The 23653-nt window shown below is 42.3% G+C and overlaps 1 long non-coding RNA gene across 1 annotated transcript in view; it reads right to left on the bottom strand.

Annotated features, from left to right (window-relative positions):
- LOC120880538 overlaps positions 1-20833 on the bottom strand; it is a 45881-nt gene extending 25048 nt beyond the window's left edge. The window contains exon 1 of the long non-coding RNA XR_005725054.1: positions 20572-20833. This is a non-coding gene — a long non-coding RNA (uncharacterized LOC120880538). The remainder of the gene's footprint in view (positions 1-20571) is intronic.
- Positions 20834-23653: the final 2820 nt, after the last annotated feature.

The raw sequence follows: 23653 nt of genomic DNA on the forward strand, positions 1-23653 counted from the left end.
AAATGTGCTGTAGTTCTAGTGTCTCTCAGTGTTTGTGTCAGTGCCACCAGAGAAGCATGTGTATGTGGCTGTGTATATGTATAAGTTTGTGTGTATTAATTGTATACATATGATTAGTTACAAGATATAGGCTTATGTAATATAGGAGCTGGCTTCATAATCCTGAAGTCCACAGGGCAGGCAATCAGGAAGGAAGAGAACAATTATAGCTCCAGCTGCTGCTTCATGTCAATGAGGTGAATTGGCAGACCTGCAACAATGATGTGAGTGTAGAAATCTCAGAATGTGGCGATATTTTACTGTTTACTTTCTCTACTGCCTGGAATCTTTGCTATTCAAGGAGGGCTTAATCTTCAAAAGGCTTGCATCTAATTCAGTCGGGCCTATCCACAATACTCTTGCTTTTCATTAGTTCAAAATCAACTGATTTGGGGATTCAATTGCATCTGAAAAACCCCTTCACTGTAGCCCCTAAGACATGTTTGGTTAAATAACTGGGAGCAGATGTTTGTATGTAACAAAATGGCTACTGTCTCCCTTTGACACTCCATTTCTCCTGAAGAATCTCCCTTGTAGCCCACCATGGCCGGAAGCATACTAGAAAAGGAATTCTAGGGAATGTAGTTTAGTTTAGCCAGCTCGACATGTTACAAAACTATCGTAATGTTCAACACTTACATATGTTCTGCTCTCTCATGTTTTTAATCCCACAGCAGACATAGGGCTGGTCTATCAAGAAATTCTTCCCTGAATTCCATGGAAAGGACCATTAACCTTTAGAAAGACACATTCTTCTCTTCTGTTCTTCCTTTAGTTGTCCTTCTTGGGTGTGAATCCTGTCTGGTTTCACCACGTAGGTTTTTGACTCTGTTTGCTGGAATGTCCTAGAAAGGATGGACCAATCCTCTTATCTTTGTGGTTTGCTTTGTTGCAGTCCTTCCAGGTATGAACTGGGCTTGAATAATGGCTTTTCCACTTACAAGCTATAAAGTTGGGCCAATCCCTTACATCCCCAGGGTTCAAAGAATAATCCCCTCTTAGGGTTGCTCTGTAGCTCAAGTGACAAAATAGAGGTAAAACACTGTGCTGCCTACACTGAACATCATAATCATCATCTCAATACTTTTCAATTTTCTTTAAGTCTTTGAGGACAACCATAGAATAAGTTCTTTACCCAAAGCCAGAGCTCAGAATTTCTATCAGCTGGTTTTCTCTTCACCCCACTGAGAGTTATCTCCAGTTTCTAGTTACTTGAAGGGCTCTAATTGATATCAGCCCTTCACCATTTTCTCCGAAATATTGCCTACAGCACTAGCAGAGGCAGTGATAAATATAATAATGATAATTTCACAAAACCTCAGTGTGTGCTAAAGGATCCAATGACAATCTGAACAGCAGGAGAGAAAGTTTCTTCCTACCAATTAATGGGAAGCCAAGTCTAATTTGCCACCTGCTCAGCACTTTTGAACCTGTCAGGGAAAAAGGAAACCAGTGAACCTTCATCTTGTCACTAGGCTTCTTGGGGACTGCTCTCTAACACAAATGAAAATAGCATTCATTAGAGTAAAAAATAGAAAGCCTGTGTCAGCTCCCTCTATTCTCTTCTTGGCTAGAAGTAAAGTCCATCCTTGTCAGTGAGGAGGTGGTTCCGAAAGCCCACTGGACCCATATGCTCATCTCCTGATGCTAGAGAATGAATATTGCCTTAAACTCTTTAGAAAAGTTTAGAGTGTTATTAGTTTTTCTATGACTTATGAGTCAAGGGATATTATAAGAAAGAGTTCTACTGTTTCAAACTTCTAAATATGAGAAAATGCTCCAGAAGCCAAGATAAATTCCAAGTAAATAAGGTAGGACTTCAGAGAGAATTTTTTCTTTTGGCTCTCCTGATCATTTAGAATAATAATACAAACCTTTATACAAGCTATCATTAGCATGTACTTAGTCGCTCAGTCGTGTCTAACTCTTTGTGACCCCGTGGACTGTAGCCTGCCAGGCTTCTCTGTCCATGGGATTTCCCAGGCAAGAATACTGGAGTGGGTTGCCATTTCCTTCTCCGGGGGAATCTTCCTGACCCAAGGATCAAACACTAGCCTCCTGTGTCTCCTGCATTGCAGATGGATTCTTTACACACTGAGCCATTGAGGAAGCCTTCGTTAGTGTATTTCCTATTAAACACAACAAAAATAAAACAAACCCACAAACCCCTTGCCAGTATTACTTACTAATACTTCAATGTTATTGCATTTCTTCACATCTGGCACTTTGCCTACTTTGCTTACAATTAGTGAAGCAGCCAGTAGTTTCTTAGGCTACCTGGACCTCATTAGGTATATCATTTAAGCCTGTTTGTGTGCTGAATCAGAACATTCCATATGATCACTTGTTTAAGCCTCTGGGCTACTCATGGTCATAAAACCATGAGGTTAAAAATACAGAATAGATCTTATTCATTTAGCAAGTCATTAACTCAGTGGATATTTAGTAAACCTACCATGTGCCTGGAACATTGCCAGGCAAAATTACTTACATCCTAGAAATTTTGCCTTACATGAAAGTAATCATATACTTATGGCAATAATATAGAAACTTTATACTATCAATTTCTAATTTATTGATGATGCACCTAATCAGAAAGAACAGGCTCTTAGGGAACATTTCTCACAAATTATGGTAATCTAATTCTCATCTTATCCTCATACCTTGATTAAAATTGCCTCCTTCCTTTGTAATGAACTCTGAATCCCATCATGGTGCCATTCTTCAGAACCGGCATATTACTTTGGAATCTTTTTGCAACAGCAACCCCTCAGGGGCTGGGAATCCCAGAGATTCAGGGACTTCTTTTGCTTTGTCCCCTTTATTATTGGTCTATTCACCCTGTCTGCAGTTTAGAGCTAGATGCTAGGCTCAGGAGTAACCAGATGTCCTCTCTAGCAGCTTCTCCCTTGACTCACCCCATCCCATAGTGAAGAAGGGATGATATGATATAATCAACCCAAGTCAAGGAATTTATAGAGCTGCAGTCTGAGTCTACTCTTCTCTTTGGGGATCTTTCTTTTGTGGTCCTCTTTTTCCTAGGATGTCAGTTAGAGCATGGACTGCTCTGAGAAGGCCTGAAGTGTGTGGCTTACACCCCTTCTCGTGTTAGGCACTGGGGGTGCTTGTATCTCACTGCTCAGGAATAGCACAGGGCACAGTGGTTGAGGAAAGACAGAACCCTGAGTCCCGAGAGTCCTCTAGCCCTTTATTACCAGCAACCCGGCTTCTTTTAAATTAGAGGGACAAACTTCATTTGTCTTTTAAATCTGTGTCTCATATTCTTTCTGACAGCCCTGTGTGTTCTCTCCCATAGGCTAGGCTGACATAGAAAGGGCGAGAAAAGCCACATAACAGAGCCTCAAGACCACTTCCTCTGAAATGACAACGATATATATATTCTCCGCCCCACCTTGGGAAGTCCTTCAAGTTTCTGTCTTCCTGATCAGTACTTTATTTGCAATCAGTGACTCAGGTTGCCTCTAGCAACAGTATTAACTTAAGCATATCATCAGGCATACCTTCTCCTTTCAAGATTTGTTTTCCATAAGCTTGTATCTCTTACCACAGAACATTTTCCAACATGTATAAATAGGAGACAATGAATCTTAACAAATGGGAGACAAAGTTTTTTTTTGTCAGATCAAATCGCCATGACAGGGACATGTTATTGGACTCAAATATTTATTATAGGATTACCTCTCAATTTGTGTGTATATACATATACATACACAGATAAGTACATGTTTTAGATATATATATACATATATATATACACACATATGTATGTGTGTGTGTGCTCAGTAGCTAAGTCATGTCTGACTCTTTGCAACTTCATATAGTGTAGCTCGCAGGCTCCTATGTCCATGGGATTTTATATAATATTACATAAGACAATGTAAATATTGCTTTTGCCTGTCTATAATATTAGATACAGCACGGACGAAATAGAAATAGACTCAGTTCACAAGATATTAGGATGAAAAATAAAAATTAAGGTAAAATAGGGAAAGCTAATTGAATACATTTATCTTGCTACATGTTTTCTTCTTGTGTAGAGCATGAACCCAGCCAGTAGTTTTCTTAGGCTACCTAGACATCATTAGGTATAACATTTAGGCCCATTTGTGTCTTAAATCAGAATATTCCATACTATCATCTGTTTAAGACTCTGGGCTGCTCAGGTCCAAAGAAATTCAGGGTAAGAAGGATAAAAATTTCCTGAAATTCAAAAAAGTCTACTGTGATGGCAGTCTGTCCCTAGACCTCTCCTCTCAGGAAGGAGAGATGAAAAAAAACACTCCAAATTCAGAATACTCTAATTTGGAACACCACTTGCAATTGGAGATATAATTTTCAAATGCCATTTACAGCTCTGCCTTAAATAAGTCTCATATATGATCATATATATTTTATGATTCATATATATATATATGATTATATATAAATATAATTCACAGGCAGAATGCTTTTAAGACAATGAGTCACAATGGGTAAAACCTTTATAAACTTTACATCTCAAACTAGGGAAGTCTAAGAATGACTTTGAACTACTGAAGAGCCTTACAGATCAAGTACAGTTGGGCTAAACTCAAAATCTCATGAGAACAAAACCTCCCATGATTGATTTTGTCCCTTGTCTTTGTCCTGGCAGGGCCATCTAAGACAGATGGTCATAGATCTTTCTAGATCCGGAGGCAGCCCTTTAATCTCAGTTGTATCCTCTAGCTGCAGTTTTACTCAAGAACTCTGTAAGACGTAGCATAGACTCTTCCTAGAACTATGGTTAAAAATTCCAGAGAATCCACCTAGACTGTGAATGAGGATTATTTCTATCAAAATATAAAAAGTTTTAAAAGTATATACCTTAATATCCATATGGATATTAATTTTTAAATGCAGAATGCCATGAGGCCTTGAAGGAGAAATCGCAAGGGAAAAATGATCTCTAAATTGAAGGAAGAGTTGAGAAGGGAGTGTTACTGCTTCCTTTTGGACAGAGAGACAGAGGGTAACAAAAGCAAACTTGAATGTGAAAGGAATGGAGAAACGAAAGATAGGTTTGAATACAATGACATGGCAAATAATAACTGAAATGGTGCCTGGATTGCATAGAAGCTCAATGCAGTCTGTGTGAGAACTCATGTCACAGGTTGAAGAAAGGCAACAGAAAAGTCAAAATGTCCCTGGTAAGATCCAGGTTCACATGCTAGTCTGGGAAGCCCCACTGCAATCAACATTCTGTTGATCAGAACTGACTGGTGGTTTAATGAAGCAGAGGGAAAGAGATCCCTGGAGGAGTATTATTTGTTGAGCTATTGACCAATATTAGCAAACAGAGCTATTACATGATTTAATACCTAAAGGTGTAAAAAAAAATTTTTTTTATAGAAAACAGTAACTTCATTAATTGATTCAACAGATACTTACAGAGGACTTGCTATGTGGAAGGCATTATGGTAGGTGCTAGAAACAATCAAGAATAAGATAAAGACCCTGCCCCATAGAGTTTTCATCATAGAGGGCAGATTTAACACAATACATCAACAGATATCTAAGAATATATGTTATCATTAGCACCATGAGGATAACACACAGAGAGCCATGATTAAGAAAGATGAGTAGAGAGAGGTTTACGAGATAGAGTGGTTTGGGAAGACCTCCCTGGGAGAACTGAAAAGTAAGGAATCAGTCATAAAAAGAGTTGTGAGCAGGGAGTTCCAAACCATGAAGGCAAAGGAGACAGCAGGCACAGTGGCCCAGAGGGTGAGACAGCTTGGTATGTTCTAGAAACTAGCAGCAGGCAGCCTGGTGGGAGATATGTGATACTGTTGAAGGATGAGGGAACAGTAGGCAGTTGGAGATAAAAACGGAAGCTTTATTGCTGAAAAAAGGCAGATTAGAGGGTATGGCCTGGCTCTCTGGGTAAGGGGCTTGCTAATACACCTCAGAATTAAACTTGCCTATCCAAGCCTGGTTTAAAGATACCAGCATCCCACTGGAATGTGTGTACGCGCTAAGTCACTTCAGTCATGTCTGACTCTTCATGACCCTATGAACTGTAACCCATCAGGCTCCTCTGTCCATGGGACTCTCCAGGAACGAATACTAGAGAAGATTGCCATGCCCTCCAGGGGATCTTCCCCACCCAGGGATCGAACTCCTGTCTCTTATGTCTCCTGCATTGGCAGGCAAGTTCTTTACCACTAGTGCCACCTGAGAAGGCCTCCTGGACCTGGATCTGCATTTTACCCCATAGAGAAACAGAGGATGAGGCTTGCCATTGAGTAGGCTGCTAACCCCAAAAGAGAGAAAAAATAAGACTGGACCACATACATAACTCAGTTCCTTCTCCCAAACCCGCCAAACAAAGAGATCATTCTTCCTGAAAGCAGAGGCCAGGAGGCTTACGCATTTGGTAATTTATGCATTACCAAATGAGGTCCCTTCATTGGGAAACTTGAAACGAAATAAGGTGGTTCCTGCACAACAGCTCCTTGGATTAGTACCTCACTGTGTGTTTGGTCTAGAGAAGGCAGAAAGGAAGAAATAAGATACTGCAATGAAATGGGAAAAGACTGTGGCTTTTGATGGGTGAAATCCCTCACAACCTTCACCAATATTTTTATCTTTGGATGGTGCCAACCAAAGGCACCCATCAGAGATGATGGCAGAGATGGATAAGGTAGAGCTCTATTTCAGTTTTAATCCAGTTATGGCTAAACCAGATGTGCAAGGGGAAACACTGTCCATCAGGATTTAAGTTAAATGCCTTAGATGATTCCTATGCCTCTGAAGTCACCCTACTGTGGTTAAATGCACGCAGGTGTGTGCCTGGCCCATGTGCATTCCCTGTCCCTCCATTAGTGTGTAAATCTCATTGGCTGCTTCTATATCTATCCATAGTGTCTCATTCCATTATAGAAATTCTATCTTTGCTGTTTGACCTGCTGATTAATAAGGTAAAAAACAGAGCTGGTCCACCTTGTTGGGCTCAGGCCAATGAGAAAAATAACCTCTTCCCTATTTCATTCAAAACCTTAATCCGTCTTCCTTAGTACTGTGGTTGCTGTGAAACAACCTGCCTTGAAAGGGGAAAAAAATCGTAGTTAAAGTGAAAAGAGCCCTTTATCCTTTGGGAAAGCAGGCCAGGCTCGCTCTGATTCACACGCAATGAAATCCTGCTTATCCCAGTGTTTCCTGTTGCGTCCCCCAGGATCCATTAGCAGTGAATTTCTTGGCATTTGTGGCTGGCAGAAATGAGATCACCCAGGCCCAGCAAGCTCCAGTCCACTGAGGGTTGAAATTCAGCACAGAGAAGCTCCCTGGTAACTAGTTGGAAGCAGTGTTCTCACGAAAGAAACTGTAGTAGTCCAGTCTAAATGACCCTTTAGTGTCCACTGGATACTGCCCTCAGTAAGACAATTATTGTTTTTTAAAAAAAAAAAGTTTTAATTTTGACAAGATGTACATGATTCAGAAAGCCCACATAGTTCTGTGAAGTTTAGACTAGAACCCTTACTGCCCTGCCCCAGCTCCAAATTCTTACTCCCTAGAGACAATTTTTGCTTTCAATCATTTAATCCTTCCTTTCGTAGTTACCTCAGTAATTTTAAATAACATGCTTACACTGCTAGTTTTTCAATGGTATGCATAATCTACTGATTTTACTACTACTAAAAATTGAATTTAACTCTCTGATGCATACATATACATACACACACATGTGCTCACAAGCATGCATGCGTGTGCATACACACACACTCACATACATACCCCTCTTCCCTTCATTATCCTACTACAGCTATGACTTCTTTTTTTAATATGCAGGTAATTACTTTACAATATTATGATGGTTTTGCCATATATCAACATGAATCAGTCATAGGCTTACATTTGTCCCCTCCCTCCAGAACCACCCCCCCACCTCCCTCCTCACCTCATCCCTCCAGGCTGTCATAGAGCTCCAGCTTTGGGTGCATCATATATCAAACTCCCACTGGCTGTCTATTTTACATATAGTAATATTTATGTTTCAGTACTATTCTCTCAAATCATTCCACCCTCTCCTTCTTCCCATTGAATGGATAAGGAAGTTGTGGTATATATACACTATGAAGTATTGCTGCTAGGTCACTTCAGTCGTGTCCGACTCTGTGTGACCCCATAGACGGCAGTCCACCAGGCTCCCCCGGTCCTGGGATTCTCCAGGCAAGAACACTGGAGTGGGTTGCCGTTTCCTTCTCCAATGCATGAAAGTGAAAAGTGAAAGGGAAGCCGCTCAGTCATGTCAGACCCTCAGTGACCCCATAGACTGCAGCCTACCAGGCTCCTCCACCCATGGGATTTTCCAGGCAGGAGTACTGGAATGGGGTGCTATTGCCTTCTCCCCAATGAAGTATTACTCAGCTATAAAAAGGAATGCATTTGAGTCAGTTCTAATGAGGTGGATGAACCTAGAGCCTATTATACAGAGTGAAATAAATCAGAAAGAGAAAGACAAATATTGTATGTGACTATATATATATATGTGTGTGTATATATATGGAATCTAGAAACACGGTACCAACAATCCTACATGCAGGGCAGCAAAGGAGACACAAAGAACAGACTTTTGGACTCAGTGGAAGAAGGAGAGTGTGGAATGATTTGAAAGAATATCATGACTTTTCATGGGATCAATACACATTGTTTACTTACTGTGAAGTTATAAATAAGATGCTTATACTGTTGAGTCATATAGAACACTGGGATTTATTTTTCTTGTAGTTTTTTCCCTGAAGTATTTTGACTAGGTTATCCTTTCTATCAGTTATACATGCAACTACCTTTAATTCATCCCCCAACCAGATCACCTCTCAAATGTTTCAAAACACATGGGGTATAATCTCTCCTTGTCACTCCTTTTTTTTGGAAGTATCCTTCCTGGAGCCTGCATCCTCTCCTGCCATTAGATAGTTGTTCTCTGGATCTGCTTCCAACTGCCCTCCTGACAGCATCTTTAACTTACAGTTGCAGGCAGGAATGACATTTTCCTCTGTGCTGGGTCCCTGATTCCCTAGATCCCTTTTTTCCCCTCTTTCTCAGTTTACTCTCAAATCTACACAGTAGTTTTCCAAAAAGGGTACATGAATTGAAGATAAATTTTAGATAACTTTTATATCTGAAAAAAATCATTATTCTATTCAAATAGATTGAGCGCAATCTATTTGAAATAGTTTTTCCTCAAGAAAAACTCATCTATCCATTGTCTTGAACTCATCTATCCATTGTCTTCTAGTTGCCTATGTGACTATCAAAAAAATCTCAGATTGTTTTTAATCCCAATTTTTAACATTTAGGCTATTTTTTTCTTTTTGGAAAGTATTTAAGATCTTATCACTTTCCCAGAAACCCTGGCATTTTGTAATAAAGTGTCTGCCTGTTCTTTTTCATTCTAGTAGGTACTTTCATTCTAGAAACTCAGGTCTTTGAGTTCTGGAAAATTTTTCTCAAATTACTTCTCTAATAATTTCTTCCTTCCACATTCTCTTTTCTTTTTTTGGAGCATTAATTGTTTGGGGTTTTTTTCCCCCTTTTTTTTTCAGATGGGGTTGTTGGGTTGATCCTATAGATTTAGGGGCAGAGAAGTGGGTTATTTTCTTTGTTTGTTCCTACATATTCCCTCCTTTTGTTTCTCATTCTATACCTCTGTGTTTTGCTTTCTGGAAGATTTCCTTGACTTTATTTTTCAGTAAAGAATGTTTCATTTCTGCAATTGTAGTTTTAATTCCCAGTAACTCTTTTTTGTTCTCTGAATGCTCCTTTTTATGGCCTCTTAGAGCAGCATAGTTTGCATGATGGTTGAGCTCATAAACTGAACAAGCATATTGCCTGGGTGAAAACTGCAGCTCAACTGCTTAACCAGCTGTGTTAACATTTGACAACATACTTACACCCTCTGTGGCTCAGTTTTCTCAACTGTAAAATAGGGATAGTAACAGCATCCACTTCATGCAGGGTTAGTGTAAGGACTCAGTAAGTTACTTTGAGAGTACTTGCCCAGCATATAGAGTGCTCAGTACATGTCAGCTCTTATTAGGTATGTTATCTCTTCTTTCATCTTTTTGCAAATATTAATTACAGGAATTTTTTCCTTGAAAATTCCTTTATGCTTCCTGCTTTGTCTCTGCTTTTTTTTTCTGTTTGTTTGGTCTTTCTCTCTCTCTCTCTCCTTTTTTTTTCATGAGGCTTTCCTCCAACATTTCAGGATCTTGTAACAGTGAGAAATTCACATGATGATTAGATACTCTGGTGTTTACACTTGGCTTGTGCATAGGTGGGTTTCACCGTGGGTAATCTGGACATTTCAATGTAGAGCTCCTGAGGGGTATAGGTCTTAGGCTGCTTAATCTCTTGCCTGGGTTGTGGGGTCTAAACCTGATAGCCAGTGTTCTTGACACTGAGCTGGGTAAGGGGCCCAGATGCTCCAGGGCACTCTGCTGGCTTTCCTACAGCCCACTGTGTTCCACACGTTGGCTTGTTGCCTCTGCTGAGCCTCGTATTCCTTAACTAGAAGCATCTCTTTACAGATTGCCCATCTGACCACATCTGGTTTGGGGTTGACAGTCGCCTAGTTTTGCAGAGTAAGAGAGGGCCTCTGGGAACTTATCTGCCTCTTACATAGTCATTTAACAAATGCTTTTTTTTTTTTTTTAAGCCCTGCCTGTACTCCCACTTATGAAAGTATCACTGCTTACTATTCCTGGGCTTTTCTAGGCTTCAGGGCTACAGACCTGCTTGCTTCTGAACTTTTCTCATGGCAAGCTCTGTTTTTGCCCTTCTCTAACATGCTAAGTTTATTACCACTTGTTCATCTATTCCCTCTAGAGGTAAAGTTTTATGGCCTTTTCCCCCACTTTATTTTTCTTGATCTTATGACCAAATGCTGCCTTTAAAAACTCATCCTATTTGTGGATTTTCAGGGAGATGCAGAGATATGCAAGTGTGTTTGTCTGCCACTCTTCACAATTATACTTCTCAATGCATTTCTCAGGATCCTGGGTTCTGCCATTTGGGGCTATAAATAATGAGGGCTGCCATCCAGATAATTAATAAATGGGTTACCTTAGTCTGTGAAGCTGCTGCTGCAAGTCATCGGTGAGGGATTTGAGCTATGAGTCTTGAGAGGGAATTTTTCTGATCAGCCGACAGGCTCTCGGTGTGTGATCAGCAGTTCACACGTGTAAACTGGTTAGCAAGGCTCAGGGGAACAGTGTTTTCCCATGATGGTGATTCATGTCTGTATGACCTTGGACAATTAAAACATCTGATGTCAGTTCTTTCCCTTGTGAAGCAAACACATCTCTGCTTCCATATTTTGTGTTAGGCTTAGAAATTGTTACTATAATTGAAACTGATAGTATTAGTCGTGTCCGATTCTTTGTGACCCATGGACTATAGGCTGCCGGGGCGGTCTGCCCATGAAATTCTCCAGGCAAGAGTACTGGAGTGGGTTGCCATGCCCTTCTCCAGGGGATCTTCCCGACCCAGAAATCAAACCCAGACCTCCTGCATTGCAGGCAGATTCTTTACCCACTGAGCCACCAGGTAAAGCTCTGTATAATTGATGGGAAACATTATATTTTCATTGCTCCCCTTTCTTGGCTCCCAAACATATCAATCTGTGCACATTTATTTATTTATTTATTTTACAATACAAACTGCACTAGAGTAAAATGCCTATTTTTCTGTCCTTCTCCTATGTTAGACTGAGCAGCTTCTGGGCAGGCATGTCGGTCGTGATTTACTTAGCTTGGTATCATCAAGTCCTAGTCCTCGGCATGGTATATAATAGTTGTTCACTAAAATGTTGACTGACTACAGAGGAAACAAAGCTATCTGACACCAGGATTGAACCCATAATCTTGACCTCCTTAGTTGGAACTTCTAACCATCTACATACAGCCTTAAGAGAACCCACTTCCGTGACAGAGGTCCATTCTTCACTGGTTCTGAGCAGTGGTAAGCTGCTTCACACTGCCTGCCTTGAATACCTGGGGGGCAGACCTGAAAAATGATCCTCCTGCTAAGCCTGACTCCACATCCTATTACCCATCCCTTGAGCCATATGTTTAGCAACTTATATTTAATAAATACAGCAGCAGAATCCGATTAGAGTGAGCCCAGTGATAGTTAAACTCGATTGCCAAGGAAATCGAGTTAGAATCCTGAATTGTTTTTATGTATTGCAATGGGCAACTGGAATGCCTGTTCCATATGGCGCGGACTCTGTCTGCGGATTGCACAGCCCATTCCCTGTCAGATGGTCCCACTTGGGGTCAGTGACGATGGCAGCAAACAGTGTGGAGAGGCAGGTGATCCCCAGGGGCGTCCATTAGATTTCAATTGTCTTCCCTCCATCACTGGCCCATGGCAGACCCACGGACTTTGGCACAGTTGGGCTTGCATCCTTACATTTCTAATTGGCACGTTGGTATTTACGACACTGGCTCCATCCAGGGCTTCAGAAAGGCAGAGACAATGATGGGGAGAGAACAAATGCCTCATGTAAAGGTTAGTGGAGAGCGTTCCCGTGTTTCCAGAGGCGGGGTGGGCTCTTTTATCTGCACCAATCCACCTGTTTCCAGCTGTCACCATTCTGAGGCACATCCACAAAGCTGCCAAGTGCTCAGCCAGAGAGGAGGCGGTTGCCTGCTGCTCGGCCTCCAGAGTTAATATTTTTTTCCTTCTCTCACCACCCTCCCTGCCCCTAGGACGTACTCTCCTTCCTTCTTCAGGTTGCCTGGGGAGTTTGCCCTCCTTTACCCTGGCAGGAAGAAGTGGCTTCCTCTCCCATCATTGAATGGAAATTACAGAAACTTCTTTAAAGATGTACCCCTTGGGCTGACCTGTTCAGATTTATTAATAAAGCAATTCTGTAGCTTCTGGGGGTGAAATGGCCTTCCAGGAGCCTGAGGTCACTCTGAAAAAAAGATTCCATTCAGATCTCAAGAAGGGATGCACACGCCTCTCAGTACCCCTTGCTAAGACTTTTGTGAATGCTTTTAGAGTCTATTACCAGGAGGCTGGCTTCTGCACATCACGAATATCAATCGAGTTCACATAGCCATTCTCCCTATCATAAAGGAGCATTCATAGAATATTCAGCAGCTTGGTGGGGACAATAAGTCTGTTTCCCTCCCTGGGCCCTTTCCCTTCCTTGTCAGGAGGAATCAGCTCAGTGAAGAGCATGGGCAGCCTAGCTTTAAGCAATTGTTCTGAAACCTGGCCTCTTGAGCCCTGCAGCCACTTTTCTTCTGTGTCTGTCACATGTCCTTTGTGGGTCCCTTCTGTAAACATTCTTCCTTCTTGAAGTCATCTTGCTCTGTTGCTTGCTTTCTTTCCAAATATTTCCCTAAGAATCCATAGACAGGGGAACTCATATAGAGGCTGCTGGAATGTCATGGTCAAAGACTCAGTGGCCAGGACACCAAGTCCTTTGTCCTTCACAGAAAGGCCAGATACTTTCCAGCTGGAGTGTACAAATGTCTTGAAGTCATAGCACGTTCTTATTTAAAAATAAAGTTAGGCCTCCTTGCTTGAGTGGTAAAGTCTTAATGGCCTACATAAGGCAAATGGCCATAAAGCAAAACGAGTGCTGCTTTATAGCCAACCATTCATGTGAAAGAGGTGTGTAAAATAATGCTAATAGTCATAACAACAAGTAGATATTAGGGCAGTCAGGATGGAACCGGGGGCTATAATAAAACACATCTTTCCCATTATTGCAATTCTGTATGTAACTCCTACAAAACAAGAGGGGGGCACTTCCTTCCTGGGCTGGGGCATGACCATGCTGACCTTATGCCTTGTGTTTTGACTTGGTCCTTGATTACACACAGATGCGTGGTGAGGATGAGGGTGTCATCTGGAATTAGATGAAAGGAAGAAGTGGGTTGCATTGCTTTCTGCCATGTTTATCTCTTGCCCTACTACCAAAGATACCCCCACCATGGTTGGACACAGTTATTATGCAAGGCCCAACAACCACTGAACAAGTTTTGTTATTACAGAAGAGCCATCTCAGACAGACTCTTTTTTTAAAAATTCATTTTATTGAAGTATAGTTGATTTACAATGTCATGTTTCTAGTGTACAGCAAAGTGATTCAGTTATATATATGTGTATATATATATATTATTTTTCATATTCTTTTCATTATGTTTTTTCTTTATTTTTAATTGAAGGGTAATTACAATATTATGTTGGTTTCTGCCATACATCAACGTGGATCAGCCATAGTTATACATATGTCCCCTCCCTCCAATCTCCCACCCCATCCCATCCATTTTGATTTATTTCAGGATACTGAATATATCAATAGTTCCTGTGCTATAGGAGTAAGACCTTGTTGTTTACATTCTCTCTCCCTTTTTTTTTTTATTGGAGTATAATTGCTTTACAGTGTTAGTTTCCGCTGTACAACAAAGTGAATCAGCCATGTATATCCTCTCTCTCTTGGACCTCCCTCCCTCTCCCCTCCCACCCCACCATCTAGGTCAGCACAGAGCACCTCTTTCTTTACACATGAGTTTTTCTCTCAAGAGCAAAGCCTAGAGGCATTTCACTATGCTCTAGGGTATTGGGTTTATATTTAGGGCCCTATGCATTAGATAGCATATTGAAAAGCAGAGATTTTGCCAACAAAGGTCCGTCTAGTCAAGGCTATGGTTTTTCCAGTGGTCATGTATGGATGTGAGAGCTGGACTGTGAAGAAAGCTGAGTGCCGAAGAATCGATGGTTTTGAACTGTGGTGTTGGAGAAGACTCTTGAGAATCCCTTGGACTGCAAGGAGTGCCAACCAGTCCATTCTAAAAGAGATCAGCCCTGGGTGTTCTATGGAAGGAGTCATGCTAAAGCTGAAACTCCAGTACTTTGGCCACCTCATGCGAAGAGCTGACTCATTGGAAAAGACTCTGATGCTGGGAGGGATTGGGGGCAGGAGGAGAAGGGGACGACAGAGGATGAGATGGTTGGATGGCATCCCTGACTCGATGGACATGGATTTGAGTGAACTCCAGGAGTTGGTGATGGACAGGGAGGCTTGGCGTGCTGTGACTCAAGGGGTCGCAAAGAGTCGGACACGACTGAGCGACTGAACTGACTGAAGTGATGCCATTGGTGAGAAGCTAAGCAAGGCAATATCCCATCAGGGAACCTGATGGACCCTCCCTGCAAAGTTCTTTGGCAACATCATCATCTAATTTTATGTTTATAGCCCTCTTGGCATTCCCCTTTTGTTGTCCCCAGCCTTCAGAAAGTCTTGTTTAAATACTCCCCCTGGTTTTAGCTGTGCTATAGAGTTGGCAGGACAGTATCCTGGCTCATGTTTGGTCAGAAAATGAAGTAGGAGCAGCTCTGTCCCCAGATGAGCAGTGGTGGCCCTGGTAATTAACAAAAGATTTCCCTTAGGCAGTGTTTTCCAAAGTGGGTTGCATATAATGTGACTTCTGTTTGGATATTAATAAGCCTTGTAGGGATAAAGAGCACCATGGCTAACCAGGTTTGGGGAATGCTGGGTAAAGCATTTTAAATGAGTTGATTCCTAGCAAGACTCCTCAATCAAGGCTTTTTCACTAGTTTCCTGTAGCGCCTGTAACTTAATTGCTTACACCTGGTAACTTTCATTCTCACAGTTCTGGAGCTCAGAAGTCTAAAGTCAGTATAACTGACCTGAAATCAAGGTGTTGGCAGGGCTGTGTCCTCCCCACAAGTTCTAAGAGAGAATCTTTTCCTTGCCTCTTTCAGCTCTGGTAGGTGTCCATATTTTTTGACTTCTGTCCACATCATTCCAATCTTCAACAATAGCATCTTCAAATCTCTCTCTTCTCCATCTTCACAGCATCTTCTTCTTACTCTGTGTGTGTGTGTGTGTGTGTGTGTGTGTGTGTGTGTGTGTATGTGTGTATTTAACCTCCTTTTGCTTCCCTCTTATGAGGATACATGTGATTGCAGTTAGAACCCACCTAGGATATACTACTCCTCTCTAGATCCTTAACTTAATCACATCTTTTGCCATATTAAGTAATATTCACAGGCACCAGGGGTTTGGAAGTGAATATATCTTTTCACAGGGTCACCATTTAACACACTAAAGCCCAGACTACATTATAAGCAGTGTGCATCTCTAGGATGAGGTAAGTGTTGTGAAATGTTTCTTAAACCTCTATGATAAAACAACCCTCTTTTCAGGAAATTTTTGTAGGATCAGTGTTCTGAAGAACACACTTTTTAAGAAATTTTACCAAGGGAAGATGAATCTTGGGGAAAAATGAAGGCCAATCCGTCTTGCTGCCCTTCTCCTTGTAGATCTAGGTTTTATTTTACTGAGGAAGATGGCACTTTCCTCGCCTTAGGAGATGATATTATTGCACAGATAAAATATGAAAAAAATATCAGCAATTTCACAGGGACATCTAAGCCAAACTCCACAGATGAAGTGTCTCTAGGGAATGGTTAAAATAGCATTGTATTTGGAGTTTCAAAACCTGGATTGGATTCCTGGTCCTCCTACATAAGAGCTAAATGATGCTGGGGAAGTAATTAAACTTTTCTAAGCCTTGGTTTTCTCATATATGAAATTGGGATAATAACCATAGCTGCCTTGTTGTAACATGTAACTGCTGTGTGTTCAGTTCAGTCACTCGGCCATGTCTGACTCTGCGACCCCATGAATCGCAGCATGCCAGGCCTCCCTGTCCATCACCAACTCCCAGAGTTCACTCAAACTCACGTCCATCAAGTCGGTGATGCCATCCAGCCATCTCATCCTCAGTCGTCCCCTTCTCCTCCTGCCCCCAATCCCTCCCAGTATCAGAGTCTTTTCCAATGAGTCAGCTCTTCGCATGAGGTGGCCAAAGTACTGGAGTTTCAGCTTTAGCATCAGTCCTTCCAAAGAACACCCAGGGCTGATCTCCTTCAGAATGGACTGGTTGGATCTCCTTGTAGTCCAAGGGACTCTCAAGAGTCTTCTCCAACACCACAGTTCAAAAGCATCAATTCTTCGGCACTCAGCCTTCTTCACAGTGCAACTCTCACATCCATACATGACCACTGGAGTGTGTAAAAGCACTTTATTAAATGTGAAAGTTTATATAATCTAACTAATTATTTCTATTCTCTGAGACCCAAAGTTGAAAAAAGAAAATCTTGTCCTACTGGTTGATGATAATGATGGTGGTGGGAGTAGATTTCTCCTGGACTTCTCTGGAGGTCAGGTTGTTTTTACTCAGTGAGGGACCGTAGAAACCTGATTATACTTTCTTATCTACTGTTACATGTCCAATACTTGACATCTGGTGAGGGCTCATATGGCATGAGTGAACTCCCGTTGCGTGGATCACTACCCCCAGGGTCAGTTTTACACAATTGTGGAATCCTTGGGATGGAAAGGCCCTTGAGATGTCATCTAGAACAGTAGTTCCCCAGTGCTGATCTGGGAACTGTTAATGGATGGCTACATGAGAACCAGCTGGCAGTGTATTAAATACAGTTGCCAGGCACCACTCTGAGGATTCTGATTCAGTAGATCCAAGGGGGCACCCAGGAACCTGTACTTTAATTAAGTTCCCTGGGAGAGGTGATACAGCTTGTCCATATACTAATCAAGCCTTCCCACTATCTTCATATGGAACCACTCCTAAAGTATCACACGAAATAGTCTATTTCTTTTTAAAGATCTCCATGGAATTTTTGCACCTTCCTTTACTAGAGATGCTCTTTTTATCAAGTAGTCGTATGAGTCAGCCACAGCTCAGTGCATCTTCATGATTCATGTATTCACTCATTTGTCCATTCATACAGACATTTATTTTGCACCTACGATGTGCCTGGCACAGTGTTAATTTATTCCACTGTATTCCTTTTCAGAAGCTCCTTAGTCCACATGAAGCTCATGATTTAAAGCCTTTGATTTCTTCTTTTCTGACTTGAATAAGTAGAGAAGTAAGACGACTTGCCTTTCTGCTTCACTGTTTGCTTTTCTCTTTCCAGGGATTATCTTTAATGTAAGAAGGAAGTTTTCTTCCCTTCAGTGGTGAAATCTTGAATGCCTCGGATTCATGGATCAGACAGTTGGGAGGGGCCTCAAGAGACCCAGTCCTCAAAAAGGTAAGGGAGCATCAGCCTTATTTCCCCATTCACAAAATAAACTAAATAGAAGTCAGGAGCCCTAAATGATTTTCCCAGCATCAGAATCAAGAAATGTAGGGCTTAGATATCTCCCTTTTATTTCTTAAAATAATATTTATTCAAAACTTTTTATTCTAAACTAAAGTATGTGGAAGCAATATTCTCCCATTAAAAAAACAGTTCCTTTCATATGTTCATCTAGCTGGCTTAGGGAATGGGCCTTCTTCTTCAGGGTTCATAATTACTTATTGACACCTTCTGATATTCTCCCTGTTGGCTTATAGATAAATATCACATTCTCCCAGTCTGAGCCAGCCAATGTCTATTACATGGTGGATGAGTGAAATGTTAGCTGAACTTTATTTTCCTAGGCTACATGGGGCCGCAAATGTTTTTCAGAGTCTCTCTAGCCCTAGAGGATAACAGTGCTTCCCCAAGCTCTGCTCCTCCTGTCTTTATTGTGTCTCTGTTCCAAGGATGCTCTGCTCACCTGTCACCAGCAGTCTCCAACACTGATGAGGAAAGAGGTCTCCAGGCAATTCCAGAAGCTGTCAGGGGCTCTGCTGGAATAGGGCTGCAGCAGCTGGGAGCCCTGCTGTCCCTGTTCCTCTGGGTCCTTGATAGGAACTTCACAGGGTCAAATGGTGCTGCCATCCTGTGGCAAATCACACCCTTTGGGGAGCAAGGGAGTGGACCCATATCTCTGACCTGTGTGTCAGGGTATTGAGCTAATCAGAATTAATATTTTCAGTTTAAACAAAGTCTACCATATCGCATTGTGTTCTTGTTAAAAAGAGTTTCTGGACAGAGTAGATTCTCTAATCTGCCCTCCTTTGCTCACATCCATCCAGAAGTCAACAGAGGGATGTGTAAGCACCAAAGGCCTCCGGGCCATCAAATGTGGACTCAAATCCTGGGATAGCTTATGGGAACAGGATTGTAATGGTCTTTGTAAGGGCAATGAGAAGTTTGAGATTTGCTGCATTGTCTGAGCCAAATATAATTAGATGCCTGTTGGCCCCAGGAAAAGGCAAGATACTCTACTTTGTGTGTGTGTGTGTGTGTGCACCTAGCTAGCATATGGAAGAGACTCTTGATTAGATGAGGGTGGTATTCTTTTGTCTTTTTCTTTCAATCTTCCTTTTAAATTACTGATATTTGTATATACCAATAGTATCATGAATTTTCACTCCATTTTCTGGAAATCTAATTATTAAGAATCCACCTGCAATGCAGTAGCCACAGGAGATACAGGTTTGATCCCTGGGTGGAGAAGATCTCCTAGAGGAGGAAATGGCAACCCACTCCAGTATTCTTGCCTGGGGAATCCCATGGACAGGGAAGGCTACAGTCCATGGGGTCGCAAAGAGTCGGACACGACTGAAGCAAATTAATATGCATGTAGTCATTCAAAATAGTCCCTTCATGCTGTTAGCAGTGAAATCTAAAGTTCAGAGAATCTAAAGAAATTAACTGAATGCCAACAAATAGTACCATTTATGAAACATATAAAATTCCCATCTTTTCTCTCTCTCTCCTCCTCTCTCTCACTTCACCCAGTTTGTCCAAATCACTTGAAAGGGGATAAAACTGTTTTGTGTACAAATATACAAAGCCTTCCTTTTCTTCCCTGACCCCAGCCCACTGTCATCACCCACCACCTCCCTGATCCCAAGAGAGCCTAGATTAAGCAACTTTTGGCTCTATTTGTAAACCTGTGAATTTGGGACCAGCCCAGCAGCAGACCAGTCCCTTGGTGTTTGTCTCCCAGAGTGTTCACAGAGCTATTTGCATATGTCCCAAGGGAGAAGCATCCTAGGAAGCCACCAGTGTCAGCGGCCACGGCCACCCTTCTAGGATAACTGGAGTGGAAGCACATGTCTCATAGAGTCTCAGCTTTGGGTTTATTCTGATGCCGGGAAACAGGGGGTGGAAGGCGAAAGTGTAGGGCAGAAGGAAGACAGATGAATGGTTAATGGGGGCTGAAGTGGCAGATTGAGAGAGAGCACAAACACAATAGACAGAACGATGGATTGATGGATTGGACCCGGAGATGTAAATAGGATAGTTTATCTAAGCTGTTTAGACTCTCTCCTCCTTATCTATCCATCTATTTATCTATCTGTCCTAAGATAGGGGAACAGACAGATAACATGAGTAGGATGGATTAGTGGCAGGCACAGGTGCCTTCTGGCATCCCAGACTTCAGGAGAGGGAAGGGGATTTGGGACCTGGAGGACAGATTCCAAACACTTCCCTGGAGGATTCCCACCCCTCCTATACCCCGAATAAAAAGACAACTAGCACCCAGACAGAGAGGGTTACAGAGAGGATTACTCAGGCATCTCAGTGACCGCTCACCTTCTTCGTGCTCCAGACCTTTCCTCTAACAATCTGCAGGTGTTCTGTGCTCAGACCCGGAAAGTGGGCAGCTGTCAGTCTGAGTGGGGAAGCTGGGAGAGCACGGCTTGGTGCTAGCATACATTTTTATCCCAAAGCCTTGCTTTAAATTCCAGTCAGGCTTCCAGTCTTGCAACAACACCAGGGGAAAGGAAGAGGAGAAAAAAAAAAGAGAGAGAGAGAGAAGGAATGCTAACTGGGCTCCGGCTGCTCTGGAAAGCTGTCAGCTGTCAGGGCCGCTTAACTGACAAGCAGAGCCCTGGGAGCCCAGCCCCGGGAGAGGACAGGGCTGGCTGCCAACCAGTGGGCAGCGAGGTGGGGGTGTGTCCTGTGTCTGTAGTCAACCAGGGGAAGCAGGGGACTCAGGGTATAAAGGTAGCTGTGTGGAGGGGAATCAGGACCTCTCCGGACACCCTCTCTTACCTGGAATAGGACAGCTGCCTCAGAACTAGGGAGGGTGGAGGTGAAGGAGGCAAGGGGGCAGAGGAAGCTGAGAGATTTCCAGAGCTCACTGCAGGCACACAGGTGCAGGGACCCCACCTTTGACCCCTGTCACCTCAGGACTGAGTAACAGCCTTCGGGTTAGCTAGCAGTCACTACAGGAATGAGCTGGCCTTTCCCTTTTCTTATCCACGCACCCCAGCTTCCAGGATCCCTCTATCTTGCCCCTCCTCCCTTTCTTTCTGCTGGACCCAAATTCCTAGGTTTGAAATTCCGGTGAATCTCAAGATCACCTTTTGAGAACAGACTCTTGTGTCAACTGGGAAGACATAGCTGGGCTCTGTTCCAGTTCCCACTATGTAATGACTCTGTGACCTTGATCCTAGTCCCCACTGCTTATTGTGTGACCTTCATCCTATTCCCCAGTTTATTCACTGCAACCCTCATCCCAGTCTCCACCACTGGTTTTGTGACCTTGGTCTCAGTCCCCACTACTGACTATGTGACCTTCATCCTAGTTCCCACTACCTACTTATGTGTGATTTTGAGCAAATAAGCCTTATCTCAAAGAGGGAGATAATCCTTAATCCACTGAGCAAACAAAATACACATACAGAGACATTTCATAAACTATAGGAGTCTTATATAAGACATTATTCTTCCCTGATTTATCTTTGTTTTTCCCTGACAGCCTGGCACAAAGACTTACACAGAGTAGGCACTCAATGATAGTCAAATGAGCAAATAAATAAGAGGATGAAGGGATGTAGGAGAGAAATGTTTCTCTAAATTTGATTATGGAATGTCTGAACTCACAGCAAACCTCGACTTGGGAACTCTGAAATGGGACCTGGGAATCTGTACGATAGCTGGTTGCACGGGTAGTCAGTGTTTCAAACCTGGGAAATTTCTCCTCCAAATGGGAAAGTGGAGAACGTACAACAGGGTTTTGTGATTTTGTTGTTATTGCTATTAAAGGGCATGGAACATCATTGTTGAATCCCCAGCACACAGCACAGTGCCTGAAAAACAACAGACTGACATTCAGGACAAATTTTTATTTCATGAATGTTACGATGTTTTGGTGGAAAGCAGGTTTCTGAAGTTTCAGTAATGATTGATGCAAAAAACTCAGCCTCTGTGTACCACTGCTAAATTGAATTTTGGAGACAGAGTTTTGGGCGATGCAGAAAAGAATAACTATTGCTTTGCCAGGCAAGAGGGACTTAGTGGGCTTGTGCCCGCAAAATTGTGCATCCCAACCCGAGAGGTTTTGGTGAGGAGTTTTATACCAGTGGGTCAAGGGCAGGACAGGATTGCTGATAAAGGTCAGGGTTGGTGCCGGGCATGAACTCTTTTATCTAGCCTCAGGTGGCTTCCTGATGAACTTCTGTGGTTCCCAAGGTTATCACACTGTACCATCTCTCTGGAATGAAATGTTTCATCAAGTATTAACATCTTCTGTTGGTTGGGGTTATTAGTTCTTCAGTCAGTTCAGTTCAGTCACTGAGTCATGCCCAACTCTTTGCAAACTCCTGGACTACAGCATGCCAGGCTTCCCTGTCTGTCACCAACTCCCGGAACTTGCTCAAACTCATGTCCATCAAGTTGGTGATGCCGTACAACCATCTCATCTTCTGTCATCCACTTCTCCTCCTGCCTTAAATCTTTCCCAGCATCAGGGTCTTTTCCGATGAGTCAGTTCTTCCATCAGGTGGCCAACGTATTGGAGCTTTAGCTTCAGCATCAGTCTTTCCAATGAATATTCAGGACTGATATCCTTTAGGATTGACTGGTTTGATCTCCTTGCAGTCCAAAGGACTCTCAAAAGTCTTCTCCAACACCACAGTTCAAAAGCATCAATTCTCCGGTGCTCAGCTCCCTTTATAGTTTAACTTTCACATTCATACATGACTGCTGGAAAAACCATAGCTTTGACCAGAGGACCTTTGTTGGCAAAGTAATGTCCCTGCTTTTTAATATGCTCTCTAGGTTTGTCATAGCTTTTCTTCCAAGGCACAAATGTCTTAATTTCATGGCCACAGTCACCATCCACAGTGATTTTGGAGCCCAAGAAAATAAAATCTGTCACTGTTTCCATTGTTTCCCCATCTATTTGGCATGAAGTGATGGGACCAGATGCCATGATCTTCATTTTTTGAACGTTGAGTTTTAAAACAACTTTTTCTCTTTCCTCTTTCACTTTCATCAAGAGGCTCTTTAGTTCCTCTTCACTTTCTGCCATAGGGTGGTGTCATCTGTATATCTGAGGTTATTAATATTTCTCCTGGCAATCTTAATTCCAGCCTGTCCTTCATCCAACCTGGCATTTCTCATGATGTATTCTGCATATAAGTTAAATAAGCAAGGTGGCAATATACAGTCTTGACATACTCCTTTCCCAGTTTGAAACCAGTCCGTTCTTCCATGTCCAGTTCTAACTGTTGCTTCCTGACCCGCATACAAATTTCTCAGGAGGCAGGTAAGATGTTCTGGTATCCCCATCTCTTGAAGAATTTTCTACAGTTTGTTGTGACCAAACAGTCAAAGTCTTTGATGTAGTCAATAAAGCAGACATAGATGTTTTTCTGGAATTCTGTTG

Source organism: Oryx dammah, unplaced genomic scaffold (assembly GCF_014754425.2).
Source record: "Oryx dammah isolate SB20612 unplaced genomic scaffold, SCBI_Odam_1.1 HiC_scaffold_21, whole genome shotgun sequence".
In the NCBI taxonomy this organism is placed as follows: domain Eukaryota; kingdom Metazoa; phylum Chordata; class Mammalia; order Artiodactyla; family Bovidae; genus Oryx; species Oryx dammah.